The following is a 24,159-nucleotide window of genomic DNA, read 5'->3' on the forward strand; positions in this document are numbered from 1 at the left end:
CTTCACCCTAAAGATGGGGGTGGAGGAGAGAAACATAGTAAAGGTTATTATGAGTTAAAAGGCATCACGGGCTACTTTCCCAAGACATTCACAAAGCGCGTGTGTATATAAGTCATACTGCACCTCTTTTTGAAATCTGCAGCCTGTGAATCCCCTGTCATTAATTTTCTGGTAACACACACACATATACACACACAGAAAAAATGAAGCCTTGTTCATTATTATTGCAGCGCACTGGATGACTGCAAGTCATAAAGTGAACAGATCGGTCTCTTCCATTTGGAGCTCGTTTTCGTCACAAGCATGTCTTTGTATTTGCTAGCATTTGCTTGTCTCATGCCTCTGCTATTTCTATAAACACTTAAATATGTACCAGCTAAAGGAAGCTGCTTAATAGTTACTAAAGTTAGACTGGTCAATTACCCATCATCAGCTGGATGCATGGTTCTTCTAAATTGTTTTAACTTGAAATGTACACAGATTGAAATTCCTCCTTCTCTTTTTCACTATGCTCCCTCCTTACCAACCTCTCCTGGGCATTTGTACAGAACTTTTGAAGATAGAAAGGGCTATATAAATTATGAGTAGCCTTATTTATCTACTGCTGTTCATTGCAAATTACTGAGAGGACATAAGTAAAATTTGCCCAGCCAGAGAAAACTTTGGAGTATGCACAATCCCAGAGAGCAAAATATTATCCCAGTTTATGGGCTGATTTATAGTCTCCTAATAAAGAACAAAACCCTCTTTTTGTCCTTGATCTGTAACAATCATTAGCAACTAATCTCCTGAACCCACCACAACAATAAAAATCCCAAAGCAACTTCCCCAAAGTTACTTACCACCCTGACATAGGCTGCTTCCGGGTATCCTGCTCCCCTGCACACATGCTGCAAACTGAAGACTTTCCTCTGGTACCAGTTAGCAGAGAGACTTGGGCATATTTTAAGAGTAGTGATTACATGGAGAATCTCTATTGCACCCAGTAAATCTCAGTCCCTCCCCTCTCTCTCACTCTATCCCCTGTGGAAGGAATATATCCATATATTGACCAGCAGTCCCTTTGCAAAAGGGCATCCTCATAGGCTATCAGAGACTCAGGAGGCAGCTCCTTATCTGGACTCCTGGGGCGACATGGTGAAATCAACTGAGGGAGAGCTGGTGGAGCCTGCCCTCTTCCCCATCTGTCCTCTGCTTCCCTTGGGGATTGTCAGTGTGGTCCTGAAAGAGCAGGGAGGGAGAAGGAGGAAGGGCTTAGAAATAATCTCTCCAGCATCCATCCATCCAGCAGGCAGCAGCAGCAACTCAGTAGCAGTCTGCAGTGAAAGAGGCATCCCCTGTAATCATGTGCAGTAATAAATAAATTCTGGCAAACAGAGTTAATAAAACAACCCCTGTCCCCATTAACACCTGCTACCTATATGAATCTTCATAGAGTTGTTTGCTTTGGAGACACCAGCTGAGTACTTTGGGAGCAGCTTCCATTCACAGCACCGCTGGCCATCTTCTGAAATAGGGACTGACTAATGGGATTTTACGGGGAAAGGTAAGTTGCTTGGTTGCTGGGAGGATGTATCCCGCCTCCCTCCTGGTTGCTGGGAGAAGACATTCCCCGGCACAGTGGGTCTCCCTACCCACCTGCCCCCTGAGACCTGGGCGTGGGGTCGGAACCTTCCATTTCCCACAGAGCTGCCCAGAAGACTCTCAGCCCCCACCCCCACCCCCCGCCCCCCAGGGCAGGGAGAGTATTCTCATCTTTTTATTACACAAGCAGTTGAGGCAGGAGGATATTCCATATATTCCTTCTCTCCCTTTCTTCCACATTTGATCAAGGGGGATTGGATATACCTGGTGGCTGCAATGCTACTGGGACTTGGGGTTGAATGATGGGAGTGTAAGAAAGGAGGCATGGATTAGATCAGTATTCCACTCACCGTGCCACAGTAGGATCAATGAGCTGATCAGCAGATCCCCAAAGGCTTGTGCTCCCAAATGGTGAGCTAACTCTGCCCAGGCAACAGCCTTAGGATGTATAGTACCTGGGTTGTCCAAAGTCAGAGCTCAGATCCAGAGCTGGATTTTAACACAGGGTGTTCAGACCCAAAGGTGTTCTTTGGCCCATTGCATGGATAAGGGCTATTTGCAAAAGTGTTCCTCAGAGTTTGGATTTCATTGGCTCTTTGGGTTTTGGTTTGAGTGCCTCTCTCATTCACACAGTCAATGTACTGTGCACTTTGGCCCAGATCCTCAAAGGGATGGTGGCTCCTACCTTCCATTGAAATCAAGCCTAAATATCTTTTAGGATCTGGGCCTTTGTTCCCTTGGCTCATTTTGCCCCACTTCCACACTTAACTTTTGGAGGAATCACCTACCACCGAATTGCAGCCCCTTTGAAACAGAATGGTGCAGCTGTTGATCAATGTACAGTTATGCTTGGGCACCGTTTAGGACAGGAAGGCAACTAGTTCTAATTGGTCACTTTGGCACATCTCCTTTGGCCCACGTGGTGCCCAGATGATGAACTTCTTATCCAGTTCCCGCACTGGAGTTTACACACAGGTGCTAATCATGCCATCTACTGAGAAGACGAGATAGATGCCTTTAGTCAACAGACCCCTGGGAATGTAGTTCAAAATCACTAAATCCTAGCACATTAAAAAATGTAGCTGTTTACTCTTCATATCAGCCATTCCCATGGATTTCTGTGCAAAGAAAAAACAATCCCATTCTAATTAACTTTGGATAAATTATTTCATAAAATGGCAAATCAATCAGCATCGCCGAGTTACCTCTGCGCCCGCCCCCCCCCCTCCTTCCCCCCGGTCTGGTATATTTAAAGGTTATGTTTCTGAAGTGTATTGAGACAAGAATGTGTCCAACAGCAATGCGCAAAATTGCACTACGATGAATAATAAAATTTTATCAGTGTTCACCAAAAAATGTGTGTTTATGACTATTTAATGCCTCATCCCTGGTATTAGGAATCTTATTATTTGTTTTACAGTAGCGCCCCCAGCTGAAATCAGGGCCCCATTGTGCTAAGCAGTATTAGCATTAGACAGTCCTGAAGAGTTCACAGTCTACATAGACAAGGTGGAAATATCATTATCCCCATTTTGCAGATAGGGACTGGGGCACAGAGAGACTCAGGGCTTGTCTAGACAGCGATGACAAGCTGGGGAATAAATCTACAGCACACTAGTATGCTGTGCACTAACTGTCCATGTGGATCTTGGTATCACGCACTGAAAGTTCCCTCGTGCACACTGACCTACTCCCATTTCAAAGCAGAGTAGATCAAAGTACACTAGGGAATTTTTAGTGCACGGTAGCAGAATCCACATAAGAGAGTGAATGTCATGCTAGTCCACTTGCCATGCACTAACTGTTCACTTAGACAAGCCCTAAATAGCTTTCCCAAGGTCACACATGGAAGTCTGTGATGGGGCCAGGAACTGAACTGAACCAGATCTCCTGCATCCCACTCTTAACCCTCAGACCATCCTTCCACTGTATCCAATTCTTGCTTTCTGTTTCTCCTATTTTGTGCTTTTAAGGACACGTCACTGTATCCCCTCTACCCAATTCATCTCTCTCTTCTTATAGTTGCACTTCTGTTACCTTTCCTTGTCTTTTAGTTACCGGTCTTTTTTCAAGCTCACTCCAGATGGTTCCCAGGTAATTTTCTTTCACTGTAAATTTCCCTCACTCACTCAGTTTGAAACTCGCTATCCCTCTCTCCCTTTTCCTCCCTCTCGTTCGATTTCTCTTGCAGTCTCTCTAATTCTTCTCATCCCTCCTTCCTTTATTACCCACCCCCTCAGTCATATCAACTCCTGTTATCTTTCTGCTACCATAAATGCAGCCCCAGCCTCCTGATTATTTTTACCTGCTAAGCCCTGGTCTACACTAGGACTTTAGGTCGAATTTAGCAGCGTTAAATCGATTTAAACCTGCACCCGTCCACACAGTGAAGCCCTTTATTTCGACTTAAAGGGCTCTTAAAATCGATTTCCTTACTCCACCCATGACAAGTGGATTAGCGCTTAAATCGACGTTCCCAGCTCGAATTTGGGGTACTGTGGACACAATTCGATGGTATTGGCCTCCGGGAGCTATCCCAGAGTGCTCCATTGTGACCGCTCTGGACAGCACTCTCAACTCAGATGCACTGGCCAGGTAGACAGGAAAAGAACCGCGAACTTTTGAATCTCATTTCCTGTTTGGCCAGCGTGGCAAGCTGCAGGTGACCATGCAGAGCTCATCAGCACAGGTGACCATGATGGAGTCCCAGAATCGCAAAAGAGCTCCAGCATGGACCGAACGGGAGGTACGGGATCTGATCGCTGTTTGGGGAGAGGAATCCGTGCTATCAGAACTCCGTTCCAGTTTTCGAAATGCCAAAACCTTTGTGAAAATCTCCCAGGGCATGAAGGACAGAGGCCATAACAGGGACCCGAAGCAGTGCCACGTGAAACTGAAGGAGCTGAGGCAAGCCTACCAGAAAACCAGAGAGGCGAACAGCCGCTCTGGGTCAGAGCCCCAAACATGCCGCTTCTATGATGAGCTGCATGCCATTTTAGGGGGTTCAGCCACCACTACCCCAGCCGTGTTGTTTGACTCCTTCAATGGAGATGGAGGCAATACGGAAGCAGGTTTTGGGGACGAAGAAGATGATGATGAGGAGGAGGTTGTAAATAGCTCACAGCAAGTAAGCGGAGAAACCGGTTTTCCCGACAGCCAGGAACTGTTTCTCACCCTAGACCTGGAGCCAGTACCCCCCGAACCCACCCAAGGCTGCCTCCTGGACCCAGCAGGCGGAGAAGGGACCTCTGGTGAGTGTACCTTTTAAAATGCTATACATGGTTTAAAAGCAAGCATGTGAAAGGATTACTTTGCCCTGGCATTTGCGGTTCTCCTAGATGTAGTCCTAAAGCCTTTGCAAAAGGTTTCTGGGGAGGGCAGCCTTATTTCGTCCTTCATGGTAGGACACTTTTATCACTCCAGGCCAGTAACACATACTCGGGAATCACTGTAGAACAAAGCATTGCAGTGTATGTTTGCTGGCATTCAACCAAAATCCGTTCTTTCTCTCTCTGTGTTATCCTCAGGAGAGTGAGATATAATTCATGGTCACCTGGTTGAAATAGGGTGCTTTTCTTCAGGGACACTCAGTATAGCCCATTCCTGCTGGGCTGTTTGCCTGTGGCTGAACAGAAATGTTCCCCGCTGTTAGCCACGGGGAGGGGGGAGGGTTGAGGGGGTAGTCACGCGGTGGGAGGAGGCAAAATGCGACCTTGTAACGAAAGCACATGTGCTATGTATGTAATGTTAACAGCAAGGTTTACCCTGAAAGAGTGTAGCGACTGTTTTATAAAATGTGTCTTTTTAAATACCGCTGTCCCTTTTTTTTTCTCCACCAGCTGGATGTGTTTCAATGATCACAGGATCTTCTCCTTCCCAGAGGCTAGTGAAGCTTAGAAAGAAAAAAAAACGCACTCGAGATGAAATGTTCTCCGAGCTAATGCTGTCCTCCCACACTGACAGAGCACAGACGAATGCGTGGAGGCAAATAATGTCAGAGTGCAGGAAAGCACAAAATGACAGGGAGGAGAGGTGGCGGGCTGAAGAGAGTAAGTGGCGGGCTGAAGACAGGGCTGAAGCTCAAATGTGGCGGCAGCGTGATGAGAGGAGGCAGGATTCAATGCTGAGGCTGCTGCAGGACCAAACCAGAATGCTCCAGTGTATGGTTGAGCTGCAGCAAAGGCAGCTGGAGCACAGACTGCCACTGCTGCCCCTCTGTAACCAACCGCCCTCCTCCCCAAGTTCCATAGCCTCCACACCCAGACGCCCAAGAACGCGGTGGGGGGGCCTCCGGCCAACCAGCGACTCCACAACAGAGGATTGCCCAAAAAAAAGAAGGCTGTCATTCAATAAATTTTAAAGTTGTAAACTTTTAAAGTGCTGTGCTTAAAGTGCTGTGTGGCATTTTCCTTCCCTCCTCCACCACCCCTCCTGGGATACCTTGGTAGTCATCCCCCTATTTGTGTGATGAATGAATAACGAATGCATGACTGTGAAGCAGCAATGACTTTATTGCCTCTGCAAGCGGTGATTAAAGGGAGGAGGGGAGGGTGGTTAGCTTACAGGGAAGTAGAGTGAACCAAGGGGCGGGGGGTTTCATCAAGGAGAAACAAACAGAACTTTCACACTGTAGCCTGGCCAGTCATGAAACTGGTTTTCAAAGCTTCTCTGATGCGTACCGCGCCCTCCTGAGCTCTTCTAACCGCCCTGGTGTCTGGCTGCGCGTAACCAGCAGCCAGGCGATTTGCCTCAATCTCCCACCCCGCCATAAACGTCTCCCCCTTACTCTCACAGATATTGTGGAGCACACAGCAAGCAGTAATAACAGTGGGAATATTGGTTTCGCTGAGGTCTAAGCGAGTCAGTAAACTGCGCCAGCGCGCCTTTAAACGTCCAAATGCACATTCTACCACCATTCTGCACTTGCTCAGCCTGTAGTTGAACAGCTCCTGACTACTGTCCAGGCTGCCTGTGTACGGCTTCATGAGCCATGGCATTAAGGGGTAGGCTGGGTCCCCAAGGATACATATAGGCATTTCAACATCCCCAACAGTTATTTTCTGGTCTGGGAAGAAAGTCCCTTCCTGCAGCTTTTGAAACAGACCAGAGTTCCTGAAGATGCGAGCGTCATGCACCTTTCCCGGCCATCCCACGTTGATGTTGGTGAAACGTCCCTTGTGATCCACCAGAGCTTGCAGCACTATCGAAAAGTACCCCTTGCGGTTTATGTACTCGCCGGCTTGGTGCTCTGGTGCCAAGATAGGGATATGGGTTCCGTCTATAGCCCCACCACAGTTAGGGAATCCCATTGCAGCAAAGCCATCCACTATGACCTGCACATTTCCCAGGGTCACTACCCTTGATATCAGCAGATCTTTGATTGCGTGAGCTACTTGCATCACAGCAGCCCCCACAGTAGATTTGCCCACTCCAAATTGATTCCCAACTGACCGGTAGCTGTCTGGCGTTGCAAGCTTCCACAGGGCTATCGCCACTCGCTTCTCAACTGTGAGGGCTGCTCTCATCCTGGTATTCATGCGCTTCAGGGCAGGGGAAAGCAAGTCACAAAGTTCCATGAAAGTGCCCTTACGCATGCGAAAGTTTCGCAGCCACTGGGAATCGTCCCAGACCTGCAACACTATGCGGTCCCACCAGTCTGTGCTTGTTTCCCGAGCCCAGAATCGGCGTTCCACAGCATGAACCTGCCCCATTAGCACCATGATGCATGCATTGGCAGGGCCCATGCTTTCAGAGAAATCTGTGTCCATGTCCTGATCACTCACGGGACCGCGCTGACGTCGCCTCCTCGCCCGGTATCGCGTTGCCATGTTCTGGTGCTGCATATACTGCTGGATAATGCGTGTGGTGGTTGATGTGCTCCTAATTGCCAAAATGAGCTCAGCGGCCTCCATGCTTGCCTTGGTATGGCGTCCGCACAGAAAGAAGGCGCGGAATGATTGTCTGCCGTTGCTCTGACGGAGGGAGGGGCGACTGACGACACGGCTTACAGGGTTGGCTTCAGGGAGCTAAAATCAACAAAGGGTGTGCCTGTACATCAAGGAGTATTTCAGGCAGGACTGCACGGAGGGTTCCAATAAGAAATGGTGCACCAAAGTTATCGTTGTTATTGGAACAAGGAGGTTAGCCTGGCCTCTGATTGATACATGGCTAGATTAACCTCGCTGCGCCTTCTCTGTGACTGACTGCAGTGTGATCTAGACAGGGGAGGAGGAAAATGAGTCCAAAACAAATCTGGTCTATTTCTTGTTCTGACCCACTCCATCGATCCTTTACATCTTTGGCTGGCAGCAGACAAAAAAGGCGCGAAATGATTGTCTGCCCTTGCTTTCACGGGGGGAGGGAGGGTGGGAACGGGGTCCTGACGATATGTACCCAGAACCACCCGCGACAATGTTTTAGCCCCATCAGGCATTGGGATATCAACCCAGAATTCCAATGGGCAGCGGAGACTGCGGGAACTGTGGGATAGCTACCCACAGTGCAACGCTCCAGAAGTCGACGCTTGCCTCGGTACTGTGGAAGCGCTCCGCCGAGTTAATGCACTTAATGCACTTAGAGCATTTTCTGTGGGGACACACACACTCGAATATATAAAACCGATTTCAAAAAAACCGACTTCTATAAATTCGACCTAATTTCGTAGTGTAGACATACCCTAAGTGATGACGATGTCCCTATCTCCCTTTCTTTTGTTCATGGATGTTTTTGCTATTCTACTGTAACTTGCTTTTATGGATGCCTAGTGCGTCTCCTTTGTACCCAGCCAGCCTATGATTAATAGTGAGGACACCCTGAGGACGAAAGCAGGAAGAACTCTCTGGGAAATTGTAGGTGTCTTTCTGTTTTCTGCAGTGGGAAAACAAATACTGAAAACTCTAAAAGGCCCAAATGCTGCCACATGCAATAATTGTTAATGTGACACAAGCTGGCTGAGTTGCACCGGACTATAAGTAATAATGCTCATAATGGGCTAAATGGTCCCCATCGCTTACTCAGCCGAGCAGGGGAATAGGAGTGAGTAAGGACTCATGTACTCTTGTTTGGCCCATGTGCTTCTTAAGAATGGGGTGAAGCCCAGTCCTTGCTCTCCAGATACATCACCTGGGAGTAAATGTCTGGAGAGAGGTGGTTTCCCCATCTATTTGCTGACCAGACTTGGGATGTTAGCTGCCTCCTTTTGAGGGGTGTAATTCTCAGAATTCCCCCTTTCCTGAGTAAGAGTGGAGCAGGTGAGGAAGTATGACTCTGCTCCTGGGGCAAAGCAGTTGCATATTTCCCCTTACTCAGAACCAAGGCTAAAGACTCAATCTAGCCATGTGTGAACCTAAGTAAAAGTTTCAATCCTGGTTCCGTGAAAATCAATGGCAAAACTCCCACTGACTTCCAAAGGAGCAGGTATATAACGTTAGAAATGACAATTCAACTATGTATATCCAACATGAATCCACCCAGGTGGTGGGTGAGTCTGGTTATGTGTGGGTCTTTTCCAGTGGCCAAACAAACTGGAACATACGTGAGTCTGGCAGTGGCTTTTTAAGGAACAATAGGCCATATCTAACTGCAGTGGCAACACAGATTTTCTGGATTTCCATAGTTCGACACTGACACAATTAACATAGTTGCTCATTAAGTTTTTTTATCAGTATATAGATTCTGCAGAATATGAGGAGAAACAGTGGACGTTGACTCCATTTGAGTCTTCTTCATTGTGAAGATTTAATGATCATTTTCTTTTCCTTTACCTTCACCTCCAGTTATGCCAGGATCCCATATTGATTCAAAATTTCTGCCTTCCCAGTACAGAATGAACAGGGGCTCTGGTATTTCTTGGTGTATCTTGTTTTCTGAGCACACAGTAAAGTCCCATGTTCCTCAAAGGATTCAACTTTCCAGGCGGTGCATGGCCATTTTCCAGATTCACGCAGAGACCATAATCTTCTGAGCATCATTGCTGTATGCATTTACCATTCTAGCTTGTAAAATTTGTTTGATCCATTTGGAATATTCTCTCTTCTCCAGGCATGTCACTACATAAGATATGGGCAAAAAGTGTCCTGGGAGTTGCTAGTTGGCCGCACTCCAGTTTCTGGATTTGTTGCATTGCCAGAGCAGCACCAAGCTGCTGGAATCAGGGCCAGATTATTTATCATTCATTGCTAATGTTACTTGTTTGTAACAGACAATCTCATGGAACATAGATTTTACATTCTGAAAATTTACATTCTTTTGAGGCTTCCAATCCTTCTGCAATGAGCAGCCATGTAATTTCATAATGGCGCTATTGTCAGTCTTCCCCTCCCTCCCAGCCTCTTTGTAATGCTTAAATCTAATATGAAGATAACGCTTTCCCTGGCATCTATAGCCAGCAGAGGCATTTCATGCTTCCAAAGTGAGAGAAAATAAAAGTGTGAATGGAATTAATTATATAGAGAAATATAAATGCACCGTAAGAGCAAAAATGTAAGCACCCACAAACCCCATTCTGAAAAAAGAAAAACCAGCACACACAGCAAAAAATAATCCACCTGTAATCTTTCTTCATTGGTTTAGAAAAGATCTTGGGCCCATAGGTGTAATTCCACTGAAGACAATAGTGTTGTGCTCATTTACACCAGCTGCAGATCTGGTCCTTTGTCTACTAAGAATTCTTCTCTCTAGCTCAGCTTGTCCATAAATGTATTCATCCTGCCTTCTGGTTCTTGTTGCTCATACCACATGAATTCCTGAGATAAATAAAATGATTCTCAATTCCATTTGCAGAATAAATAAGACGCAGAGTCCAAAGGAGTATTTTAACAATCGAGAATGAATTTAAATCTTTCCATTGTGTTTCCAGTTGGTTAACAGTTACAGCATTAATTGAATTTAGATAGCCTTGTTACGTGGAAATTCAGTGTGCTTTCAGATCCCCATCTTAATATTTGGACATAGGTAGAGAGCTTAGTTTTCTTTCCAAGCTTAATTATGACATAAATTTCCAAGTAAACTTTTAGGATTTACACCAACATTTGATTCAATTCAGCAGTATTAGCTTCACGCTATGATGTCTCTCCCCAGGATTTGTTTTTACTACACAACAGAAATATTTTTTCTTGATAAATGCCTATTTTGTATGCATAATTAAATTGAATACACTTTGGCCAGCTACTGCATTACTCCAGTTTGACACCATTGTAGCTCCATGGAGTCCATTAGAATTATGCCAGTATAAACCTAGAATTATCCAGTGGTAGATTAGGCAATGTGTACTGCTGCTTTGTTACACAGTATGACAAGGCACCCCATTTAAACCACTAGACAGCTGACATTTTAAAATATTGAGTCACATCTTCATTGTATTTTATTCTTGTCACTCACTGTCTTTTGTGAAAACTGTTTATTTTCTTTTTTGGATTGGATGAATGAACTGATTGGGTCAAATTCTTGGCAGCCATGACTCCATTGAAGTCAGTGGATTATTCACACACATAATGTTACTCATTTATGCAAATATCTGCAGCACTGGGTCAATGGTATGCAGTATGGACCAAATCTATATATTCTCTCTCTCTTTTCCCCAATATTTTCACTATATGTGGGGCAAGAAGACTAGAACAGAACAGGGAATTTGCTTCAGTTTTATTTGCACCTTTTATGTGCTCATTTTCCATGGATCTTCCAGAAAATGAGTTGACAGGTAGGTTTGTTCTCCAAAAAAGCGAATTTTAAGTGAATAATTGACTGTATTCGATGAAAGCAAATGTCAAATGACCGATCATGAGTATTCACAATGGAATTCTAAGAGTGACATTCAACTGGAACATACCAAGTAACCTTTATGTCCCACCTAAACAGCTTTAGTTTTGAACAGTGGACAACAAAACTATTTAAATAAGCTACGGGATAAGAACAGATGAAGAATTTTAAATAATGAATAATGACTATCCACCTGGGACCAGTTTCTCAGTAGGACTCAACAGTTCTCATTGAAAACAATGGAAAATACTGGTCCTCAGTCTGGAAAATCTGGCCATTCATGAGCAGAATAAGAGGCAAAATTTGTTGACAACATTATTCATTAATATTAATTATTACCTTGGATATTATGAAAATCAATTGTGTGGCCTACATTTTGTCCCTCCAGTTACACCTATGCAGTCACACTGAGAGCAGGCCTACTGAAAGAGCTGGAAAATGGTCCCTGGGAGCAAGCAAAATGGCGCTGTTGGTACTGGCATAACATGCAGGAGCCTTCAGGTTGCTCTAAGATATATTGGGGTAGCGCAAGGTCCATCTCTACGAGTCTATGCCCCTCTACTGTGCAGTCCTCAGCCACAGCAGAAGAGCTAGTCCATTCTTGCAAACCGTTCCCTCTAGTCTCAACCTATACCTTTACCTCCTGCCCTGTAAAGTCAGAAGGTATCACCATCTATCAGTGATGTCATACCTAAGGGAAAACATGCTCATTCAAACACTGTTTGATTTCTTTTTGATCTTAGAACAGTCATCACACTGATTTTGAAAAGGTCTGACTTTTGTGGGGTAGAAGAATACCCCATGCACTTGTATAACAGCAGATGTCTCAAATACTAAAAAGGCATTTTAATGAATACTAAAGCCCAGGGAAGTGCCCAGGAGGATAGAGAGAGAACCATAAATGGACTTAGTAAGATTAAAGAAAATGGCAGGCTTTAATAAAATTAGATTGAACCTGGAAAGCTATTACAGTCTGGTGTGTGGGCGGAATAATCTGAAGGAAACAAGGCTATATGATAGGGCGGGAGAGGTGTATAATGGAAGAGAGGTGTCTAGAAAGCAGTAATGCTGAAAGAGCTTGTAATGTAATATAGTAGCATCAAACAAGAGAGAAAAAAACTACCGCCCGCACACACAGACAACCAACAAATCAGAATATACTGGTACGTGTACGCATAATGTCATGGATTTTCTTTATGTAGAGTTGGGTTTGTTCCATTTCTATGTCCCACGTTGGATTTTCATAGCTCAAAAAAAATATTAAAAATATGGAGGTGGCTCCAGGGGAGATTGACAAAGTTGACTAAGGACTTGGAAGTACTGACTGACGAAAAGAGGCAAAAAGAATAACAGCTAGAAGATTGTTTATGGGTTATATGAAAACTGTCTGTAGATATTAAAGGGTGTTAACGTTAAGGAAAGTGAAGAATTCTTCAGAGTGGTTCAGGGTGGAATACTTGGCAAAACTTGACAATTTGAAGGTTTAGACTAGACAAGAAAAATATCCTACCAAAAAGTTCTATTAGACTTTGGAAGGGAAGTGCTGGAATCTCTCTACTTAAATTATTCAGTTGTAGCCTTTGTCTACACTGGGGATTTGCTCTGACTTCAAGTGTCTTTTGGGAAGGCTAAAAAGAAGAATAAATGAATAGCAGCACTTTGTGTGGGGGCGTGCATCTTCCAATAGGATGTATTTAAACTTGTGTAATGATTATGAATATCAAAGGACCCTGGCTCGGAGGGAACAACACAAGATGCCATAAATCGGGATAGTATGGATTCCCTTTTCAGCCAGAGTGGATAGTCAAAGTTTGGGGCCCTGTGGGGCCCAGCTAGGAGAAAAAATTGACAGTGGAGTTGAGTACCTTTGTTGAAAAATACATTTTTTTTAATGTATTTTCCTCACAACACCTCTGTGAGGTAGGTCAGTGCTATTTTCCCCACTTTACAGATGGGGAACTGAGGCATAGAGTGACTAAGCAGCCTGCTCAAATTCACGTAAGAAGTCTATGGTAGGTTAGGGTATTTAACCCTGGTCTCCTAAGGCCCAAACTAGCACCCTAATGACTACACCATCCCCTTTTCCATGCTGCTTCTTACCCTAGTACAGTGGCCTTCTAAAATGAGGAGAAATCCCTTACCATTTATGAGCTTGTGGGGATAACATGAAGTTTTGCAAATGTTTCTGTGTATTTCTCTCCGTGGAATGTAGTACATGGTATGCAGCAATTAGAACCTCACCAGAATCTGGAAGCTGACTGAAGTGTTGACCCACGTCCTAACTCTCTCAAAATATTTCTGTCCATATGTCAAAATTTTCCAGTGGGAGTGGGATTTGAGAAGGCTGCTTCTTATGAGAGAATGGAATCTAGATAGATTTTATGAGGGTTTTTTTTTCCAGTGGAAAAAATCAATGAAAACGGTTTTGGCAAAAAACTTCTTCATAATTTTTGGACGATTGTTGAAAAACCAATACATTGAAAACTAAATCTTGTTTGGGTCTTGGTACCAAACAAAAAAAGAGGTTTTAAATGTATGGTTTTGGGTTGCTGAAAAGTGATAAATTTTTGGTTTTCATGTTTCCAGGTTCTTTTTGTCAAAAACCTAAACATGTTTTACAAAAACAGAATTTTTGTCTTTTACAAAAATGTGTTTCTTCAGAAAGCCATTTTCCAGTGAAAAACATTTCAGTAAAAAAAAATATGATTAGCTTTTTAACTAGGTTCTGGTTTATGAATTGGTACAACACTCTCCGGGATGAGAGACTGGTCCAAATTCAAACCTTGCATAACTACACTGCACACCAGGGATGACTTTAACCCACTCAGTTCAAGAGCTGTCTGTAAAGGACTTGGTCCATCTTGATTGGTACTTTAGTAAACCATAAAATAAGTGAGTTCAGCTGCCAAGGTAAAATGAGTAAACATGTTTCAGAGAGAACTGAAAAAAGAGGATGAAAATAGCGGGCTTTTATAGTTAATTTGATTATTGATAATAATAGTATTTGTAAGAGTTTGGGGTGCTGTGAAACAAAGCTGTGTCCTTTTCTTTCAGAGTACTGATGCCAAAGTGTTTTAATTGGGTTCAGAGTTGAAAGTGTGGCAGCTTGCCAAGGTGAGAGCTGGTTTTTGAGATACTTATCCTGTCAGCTTTTTCAAATCTCAATCTGCAGATCTGTAAAAGCTGATTTCCTGCCTGCTTCTTATTAGTCAAAACAGAGTTTTCTGGCAGGAGAAATTAAGCCATAGAACAAAAAACTGCACATCGGTATGAGTGATCTCAGACCCAGGTGTACTCTCCAGTGCTCTCCCACATATGAAGAAGATGCCACAGTGGGGCTGCACAGAGAGAGAAAGTTGCTATGTAAAGGAAAGTGGCATCCATGCAAAACATATTCACAGCCCTTTGACTGTGTGGAGAATGTGGTCAGAACCAAAAGTGGTTCTGTGGGAGGACCCAGGAGGAGGCGCATTAAATAGCAGGCTGCCCAGGCCAAGACGGTAGACAGCCACAAGAAACAGTTATCAAGAACTGATGCTGCTTCATTCCTTCATATTTTTCCCCTCACAACAGCCCAAATCCTGAAGGTCTTACTCAGTCCTTACAAAGGCAGAACTCTCACTGGAGTTAATGGAGTTTTGCCTATTTCAGGGCATGGTACATTGTTTAAAAATCTGTATGGTCAGTACAACTTATTGAAAGTTTTAGAATGAAAAGGGATTTATTTTTAAATGAAAAATGGGCTTTTATGGAAAATGGAAAATGCTGTGAAGCTGGTGGCTTTTCTACAACTTTTACTTTTTGCAAAAAAAAAAATGAAACATTTCTAATGATTAAGTTTTTCATTACCTGAAACCCCATTTTTCAACAAACGAAAAATGTCCATAACTAGTTTGATAGTGGTTTTGAAAGCATTGGCAATAAAAACAATTGATAAAAAGCTGGATTACAAAGTTCTGTAAAATAATTAAAACATTGTAAATTGGGTCAGTTTTGACCACTGCAAAACGGAAACAACTTTGAAGTTTCAAAATTTTTCATTCCCCCCTGCCCTCCCCCAAACAAGTTCAAATCCCAGGAGGTGTACTCCTAAACCACAGAGGAACTTTTGAAAATCTCATCCCAGCGTTAATGCTTTATCACAGGGGTGGGCAAACTTTTTGGCCTGAGGGCCACATCGGGGTGAGAAACGGTATGGAGGGCTGGGTAGGGAAGGCTGTGCCCCCCAAACAGCCTGGCCCCAGCCCCCATCCGACCCCTCCCACTTCCCTCATCCTGACTGCCCCCCTCAAAATCCCCCACTCATCCAACCCCCCCCCCGCTCCTTATCCCTGAATGCCCCCTCCCGGGACCCCCGCCCCTAACCATCCCCTCCTGGGACCCCTCCGCCCCTATCCAACCCCCCCTGCTCCTATCCCCTGACTGCCCTGACCCCTATCCACCTGACCCTTATCCCCTCCCCCTCCAGGGACCCCCACTCCCTGGCAGGCCCCCCCAAACCCCATCCCCTATCCAATCCCCCCTGTTCCCAGTCGTCTGCCCACCCCAAACCTCTGCCCTATCCAACCGCCCCCTGTTCCCTGTCCCCTGACTGCCCCCAGGACCTCCTGCCCCATATCCAACCCCTGGCCCTGGCCCCCTTACCATGCCGCTCAGAACAGAATGTCTGGAGCCGCGCCGCCCAGCCGGAGCCAAACACTCTGCCCTGCATGAGCGCGCAGCCCCGCCGCACAGAGCGCTGCCAGCGTGGCTGTGGGGAAAGGGGAACAGCAGGGGAGGGGCCAGGGGCTAGCCTCCCCGGCCAGGAGCCCAGGGGCCGGGCAGGACGGTCCTGCAGGCCAGATGTGGCCCACAGGCCATAGTTTGCCCACCTCTGCTTTATCATGAACCTTGCATTATTGTTGTTATTCATGTAGTGTACGAAGTAACAATAGAAGACATTGCTATTACAATAAGATGAGCCAGAGTAGAGGTTACAAATGTTTTGGGACATAAAAAGACAGCAGATGAAAAGTATAGTGAAAAATACCAGGATTATACAGAACTGAAGCGAGGGAATAAATTAAGCACAGAAAACCATTTTCAAAGGCCCAAAGTTAGAGTACGCCCTTTCAAGTATGACCTATATGTTAATTCAGCCTTGTCCACATGACTGGAAATGGAAGGAATGAACTATTCTTTCTTTACTGTCATGATTTTGTATTTGAAAGTAATACCAACAAGGTTAAACTAGATCCTTATTTTGTTGGCTTGTGTATCTATATCTTTCACCTTGACTATGTTGCTCTGGTTTTAATAATATATCTAGATGGCAGGGGTTATGTTTCGGTTTTCATAGTCATTGTGCTGCTGTTTTAAATCATTTTCAGGCAGTTGAGGGTTATTCGCACTCACATCTCCAGATAGTATGTAGCATAAATGGAGATTATCACAAAGCAAATGTCAGATCATATCTGTGTGGCAGAACAAATAAGTATCCAAAGAGCAGGCCATAATGGATCCTAATAACCAAACTGCCCTTTGTGAAATAAAACATGAACCAAGCAGTTGCTTTAACTTTAATGAGCTCCAGCCTTTTGCATACTTGTTATGGCTGATTGGTTCCAGATCCATGCAGGTTATAGAACCTGAGCTTTCTAGAACGTTTTACTGTAGCACAAACCTGTAGCCTAAACCATTTTTGAAGAGTTGTGGTGGGGATATTTTTGGTTTAGGATGTAATTCAGAAAATCAGGTAGCCATCAAATATATCAGTCAATACGTGAGCCGGTGTCCTAAGCAGAATGGTTTCTTGTTGCTCTTTTATGACTTGGTTATACCAAATAGAAGTCAATTTAGATATCGTGAGCCAGCCCCTCACCTGTGGTAAATCAGCATAGTCCATTGACTTCATGGACTACACCTGCTGGGGATCTGACTCCATAGTTTTATTTCTGGAGAAATCAAGCCTTCCGAAGAAAGATCTCCAAATGGTTAAATACTGTGGTTAACTATTGGTAAGATTCCTTTGCAGAACAGGGTGAAAGTGATGCGTGACAGACTGCTTTTGGTTCTACGTCCAACTAAACTGAAGTACTTGAAGGATGAAGGTGCCAGTAATTAATTATGAATATTGTAGAAATCATTTTCAGCACCTGACGTTAGGTTACAAAGTTTTTGGCCCTGACTCTGAGCTGTGGATGGCTAAATTCAGCTCACTTTTGTGCATCATCATGGCAAATCCAAAAGGGACGTAGCCTCTTTGCAGACTGAGCACCACTTGGATCAGTCTGTAGCTAGGTCCTTAACATGGTCTGGCTGCGTATTCAATTTGTGTCCATCGCTTGTGATCTTATTGCTCCACTGAAGCTTTTGGAATCCGCACAACTGCTAGCTGTATTCGGGCTTGGAACACACATTTCATTGGGTTGCCCCACTGCAAACCTGGAGCCATCCACTCTTGCCACACCCCCTTTTCCAGAGAATGCAAGCCGGGGTGGGGGGAAGCCTAGTGCTAGTTTAACACCAGCTGGGAGCCCTCCTAAAGCCAGGGATGTTCAAGGGTTTCAAAGATTTTGTGGCTCCATTATTACAGGCCTGACAACATAGGGGAGCATGGCGAAGGCCAGAATTGAGGTGTTTATGTCTGAAATATCACGTCTAGGGCAGTTGGGTTTGACAAAGAGCCAGAATGCAACAGAATGCCCTCTGTCTGTGGAGGCAAAAGTGGTTTAACCAGGATAGGAGGACAGATTGTCTGTGTCCACGTACCACTATGCACCACTGCTGAAAAACAAAAAAAAAACCATACAGAGTCTAAAGTAGTTTGAAAATGACAGGTTTCTGAGCTGTCGTGCTCAGAAAAGAAGCAGTTCAAAGGCTTGTCATTATCAAGCTTCAGAGACAGCCCCCATGTGTGTCTGACAGCATGTGTGGTGAGGGGAGATAAGTAGATGAGAGATGGAGAAGATGACACCGCAAGGAAAGGCATGAGGCAGCCAGGCAGAGAGAAAATGGAAACTGAATTTGATTGAAAGATAAGTGAGCTGGAAACGGGTACAGGAGAAGAGATGGGGGGAAATGAAGGGAAAGCAGCAGTTGGGAGACAAATGAGAAAGAGGATCAAAGAAAAGATCAGAAGGAAAGAATCAAAGGAAAATAAAACAAAATGAATAATAAGGTCAGAATAAAGGGAAATAGATATGAGGGAACAATATTGGTTAGTGGTAGGCTGTAGTGGCTGTCAAAGAAAGGGTTAATCCTCTCTCCCTGAACAGAAGGTCTATCACAGGTGTATGCCTTCTTTGAAAAGATGGCCAAGCACCCAACCCTGGGTGAAAGAAGGCTGAGCTCAGCTGGAGTGAATGCCTTAATTAGGAGGAAATATAAGAGGAGCGAACTCGGTAGCATCTTTCTTTTCCTGGGTTTAGACTGAGCTTAGAAAGTAGAGCCTGTCTGAAACCTTCTGCTTTCATTTATTTGATCCCCAAAGTCATGAGTGGGGCCTGCTTTCTCATGCTGCTGACTTTTTGCAGAATGAAAGTGTAAAATGAGGTGGGAGGGGAGAGAAAAATAGCATGAGAAACAGCGAGTGGAAGGGATTAAATGGTAAGCAAAATCCCCAAGCCGATCGTGAAGGTTTAAAAACTTTTTTTGCCCCTTTTACAGTTAATTAACCTTGCAATGGGAGGGAGACAAACATGTTTAGTTGGGTATGTAAAGAAAATGTGTCACTGTATAATGTGACCCTGTACTTCTTATATTAAACTGACATTAAAATACACAATAACATTTGCATTTGGGGGGGGGAGGGAGATGAAGAAATATTCCTCTGATCCCCCTGTGCACACGCACACACACTCATACATTCCTACATCCAGGGGGAAGGTTTTACGATAACAACTAGGAAGAATATGTTTCATTCACCAAAGCTCAGGCTTATTTTGGAACTTTCAATAACTTGATAGAGGGATTTTTAACATTTGAATTTTCCCCTGTAAAATATTTTAATGAAACTCCCTTCTTCCTTCTCCCTTTCGCATGGATAGGTCACATGTTAAAGAAGAGGGAAAAGTCATCTGATAGCATCTCATATTAAGGAATTGCTCTTTTATCCCTTTTGGAAGGACTGCCCTTTAGTAAAAGTTGAAAATCACCTCCCTCCTGCCGAAATGAGCATGTTGTGCTAATGCCTGCCATGCATGTAACAGTTCCCAACTCTTGAATATTCATCAGAACATAAGAATGGCCAAAGAGGGTCCATCTAGCCCAGTATCCCGTCTTCCAACAGTGGCCAGGACCAGTTGCTTTAGAGGGACTGACCAGAACAGATCAATTTTTCAGTGATCCATCCCCTGTCATCCTCTGGCAGTCAGAGACATAGGGACAGCTAGAGCATGGAGTTGTGTCCTTGACCATCTTGGCTAATAGCCATTGATGTATCCTCTATGAACTTAACTATGTCTTTTTTGAATCCAGTTATACTTTTGGCCTTCACATCTCCTGGCAACAAATTCTACAGGTTGACTATGTGTTGTGTGAAGAAGTACTTCCTTTTGTTTGTTTTAAACCTGCTGACTATTAATTTCATTGGGAGACCCTTGATTCTTGTGTTAAGTGAAGGGGTAAATAACACTTTCTTATTCACTTTCTCCGCACCATTCTTGATTTTATAGACTTCTATCGTATTCCCCCCTTAGTCGTCTCTTTTCCAAGCTGAACAGTCTCAGACTTTTTCATCTCTCCTCATATGCAAGCTGTACCAGACCCCTAATCATTTTTGTTACGCTTCTTTGTACATTTTCCAATTCTAATGTCTCTTGTTTAGATGGAATGACCAGAACTGCCCACAGTATTCAAGGTGTGAGCGTACCATGGATTTATATAGGGCATTATGATATTTACTATCTTCTTATCTATCCCTTTCCTAATGCTTCCTGACATTCGGTTCGCTTTCTTGACCACTGCTACACATTGCACAGATGTTGTCAAAGAACTATCCACAATGACTCTACGATCTCCTTTTGAGTGGTAACAGCTAATTTAGACCCCATCATTTTGTATATTTAGTTGGGATTATGTTTTCCAATGTGCATTACTTTGCATTTATCAACATTAAATTTCATCTGCCATTTTATTGCCCAGCTGTGTGGTAACTTATAGCTGCTGGCAATTACACTGTTCATAGCCTTTGGAGAGAAAGCAAAGCACAGATGCTGACCTGATGAGTCAGATTAGCCTGCTGGGAATATCAAGTGTTGGGAGGGAACTGTGCAGCCTGAAAAAACCCCGGTGAGAACGGACAGAGACACAGGTCTCTTCCCAAAGGACATGATGGGTGAGCCTAGAGTGGGTGCCCTTGAGAGACCATGGAGGGGGAATACAGGTGCAGTTGCTCTGAAGCGTGACAAGTGTAATAACCATTTGAGTAGCATTACAATCTCACCTGCTCCAGTAAAATAGACTGAGCATGCATCTGCTTGTTTAGTTTTTCATGCATGTTGTAATTCTTTCCTTCTTACAGAGCGTAGAGGAATCCAATACAACAGGATGTAGGACACCTACAAGTCGTTAAGGATTATGTTTGAATGGAGATGGACAAAAAGAAATTTCTTTCTAAGAAATATTTCTTAGGCTGTAGAAGACTGGGTTCAGCATTTGCAGATGTGTTTAGCAAGATGGCCACTAGATTTTAATAACTACAGAATGAGATGACACTGTTTAATTTGGGGTGATCTCCATTACCCAGGTCTGAGTTAATGTCTGCAACTATTTTTATAATAGCTATATCTATATCTGTATCTATCTATCTATCTCTAGCTCTCTCTATCTATCTATCTATCCATCTATGCACAGTATGTGTTGGGGAGATAGATATAGGTACATATAAACAAATACAATTTTAAAAATAAATATCTATGGCCTGATTCAAAGCCCATTAATATCAGTAAAAAGGCTCCCATTGACTTCAATGCGTTTTGGATCAGTCCCATCAAGAACAGGGCAGTTATGTTATTTTACGGGTGTGAGTTTGCACAGAGTAAAAGCAAAAGGAAATTGTGCAGGTCCCCACAAATGAGTCCCAGTAGCACCTCTGTACTGTGTCACATCATCATCTACTGCATATACAACTTTTTAACAGAAAATAATATTTTGCAAATGCTTAGAAAGTTTCTAAAAATTTTATTAGTAATATTTTTTGTTACATGCATCCATCCATCTCTAAAGACAGAAAGCAAACTATCCAGACCATTGAAGGAAAGAAGAAATAAAACAAAGTTTTAAAATCTAAAAGTGCTTGTCTAAAATAGCCTCTGTATAAAAATTCAGTTGTATAATCTGCTGTCTCAGCACCCTCAGGGCTAAAAGGAAATCTGCTGTTGTGTATCCCACTGGAAAGCTTGCTAATCTCCTTTTCTAAATTTGTATCAAGCTTCAATTCTAGCCATGTAGGGTTGAAATATGATAGACTTCTGACAGCTCAGTATTCCAGGCCTCAACACTCTCCATGCTGCACCACGGGCTGTTGTTACCTTAGCTGGGAGTCCATGATCTGGGAAGAAAGAAGCAAACTTTTTGGGAGTAGGTTCATTCTCTTTGATGTGCTCAGAGATTTAGAATGTTAGAAGCTGTTCCAGCAGCAACCCAATAGTGGGGAAAGTGTAGGTGAAATGGTCAAGGCTGACTGATAAATGCAGTTTACCAAATTTCTCTGCATTTTATCACCTGGATAACTCCATCACCTATATTTTATAAGCGGGCAACAATGCGGACCCTTTCTAATTGGGGCCTCTAGGCATTACTACAGTACAGATAATAATAATAATAATTAATAATTAGAAGCCTTCGACTTTTGAATGATTTGACTTTGGGTACTTCATTTCTCAACCTGCTGTAATGCCAGTTTTTTGCATTTTGTTACCCTAGCTTTTTAAAAGAAAAAAAATAATAAAAGAGAAAAGGAATACAGAATTTCTGGCAGTCTTAAGTACTTAAGAGAGCTCCACACAGTCTGTGATGACATCAATAGATATTAAAAAGCACTTGGTTCAGGCCTATCTTTACCTGAAAGCAAGCTGTCTTCAGGTTACTTTTTGTTAATCTCTGGTAACTCTTATTGTACTTTGGAGGCGCTCCTCTCTTCACTCATTTTCTGGACACCAGGGATGCGGTGTTTTCAATAAGCAGAGGAAGCTAATACTGGCTCTGTGTTTGACACATCCAGCTGTCAGGTCTCTGCCGTAATTAAATATAAGAGCATTTCTTACAATGGCCAGAAAGAACAACTGATACTCATGCATTCATTCGCAATTCAATATAGCTACAGGAAACTGTTACCAAAGTTTCTGAGATCACATGGATTAGGTACTCATTCTAAGCGTTACAACTAAATTTGATACAGTATTATGCCATTCACCTGACTGCCTCTTAACAATCTTCTGTAGAGCTAACAGGGTTCAGCTAACATCTCCTTGTTACAAAATACTTGGCCTTACTAGAACTGAAATATTTGTAAATACATGGCACGGGAAAACGCACCAGCATTAAGCATAACAAAATACAGTAGAGAATGTTCATGCTGCTTGATTCTTGAACAACTCCTTATATTTTTAAGAATTACATATGAAGCCTAATCTTGCTTCCATAGAAGTCAATGGTAAAGTGTGTGTGTGTGCACAGGTGTACATATAAGGCCAGAAGAGACCATTAGCCTATCTAGTCTGACAGGCTCTCTGATTTCCTTCCCCAGACTTGAAGAAGAGCTCTGGGCAGCTCGAAAGTTTGTACCTTCCACCAACAGAAGTTGGTCCAATAAAAGGTATTAGCTCACCTACCTTGTCTCTCTCCTGGGACCAGCACGGCTACAACAACACTGCACACTCCTGCGTGACACAAGCCATAGAATTTCCGCCAATTTTTCTTGCATTGAACCCAATAATTTGTGTTTGGCTAGAGCAAATCTTCCAGAAAGGCATCTACTCTTGATTTCAAGGCTTCAAGCAATGGAGAATCCACCACTTCCTTTGATAGTTTTCTCCAGTGATTACTTACTCTTCCTGTTAAAAAATTGCCATTCATTCTCATTATGTCTATCCATGTATTTTCTTTTAATAAATTCAGAAAAAATAGTGAACCTATGCAAGACCAAAGAAAGAACTGATAGATCTCTGTAAAATGATGATAGATGCAAAGTGTATACTGTATAATACTGTGATATGTTTCCATGCTAAAATATTAGCTGTTTACTTTTCTATTTCTCCTCTTTCTTAGATTCTCATGGTAAAATAACGGGGATGTAATAGAGCAGAATAAAATACCTGCATGAAAGCTATACCTCCTATACCATAACCGAGGTATCTCAAAGGCACAGAACAAGAGGAAATCTGATTCCTGTTCAACCAATTCACAAATTGTGCGTGCTCACGCACAGATTTTCATTACAGTAAAGCCAACTGCTAATTTTAGGTCTTAGGTTATTGATATCAGGAAGGGTTGCACAAAGGAATAAGTATCAGGTAGGCCTAGTAACTATTCATTTGTCATAGGATGTCCCAAAGACCTCTGGATTCCTCACAATCTACATGAGTGACAGCAGCTATCTAAAAAAATAAAATTAAAAAAAGTAATGCAGCATATTAAATCAATTTCTGCATTGGTGCAGATACCACTAATTTAGTAGATCCTATACATCCCCCACTGTCTGACAAGATTTTGCTTAGGGGAATAGGGTTGCTTTTTACCCAGAGGGGAAAGCTCACTCCCAGAATCCTCTACGCCTAAAGGGAATATGGAAATCATTCAATAGTAGTGTGTAATTATACTATTTACAGCTCCACCGTT

At 43.3% G+C, this 24,159-nt stretch overlaps 1 long non-coding RNA gene across 1 annotated transcript in view; it reads left to right on the top strand.

Annotated features, from left to right (window-relative positions):
- The window catches only part of LOC140896372 (uncharacterized), a 109,434-nt gene extending 86,021 nt beyond the window's left edge, over positions 1–23,413 (top strand). Inside the window, exon 5 of the long non-coding RNA XR_012154534.1 lies at positions 23,069–23,413. This is a non-coding gene — a long non-coding RNA (uncharacterized LOC140896372). The remainder of the gene's footprint in view (positions 1–23,068) is intronic.
- Positions 23,414–24,159: the final 746 nt, after the last annotated feature.

The sequence above is a fragment of the Lepidochelys kempii genome, chromosome 12, assembly GCF_965140285.1.
Source record: "Lepidochelys kempii isolate rLepKem1 chromosome 12, rLepKem1.hap1, whole genome shotgun sequence".
In the NCBI taxonomy this organism is placed as follows: domain Eukaryota; kingdom Metazoa; phylum Chordata; order Testudines; family Cheloniidae; genus Lepidochelys; species Lepidochelys kempii.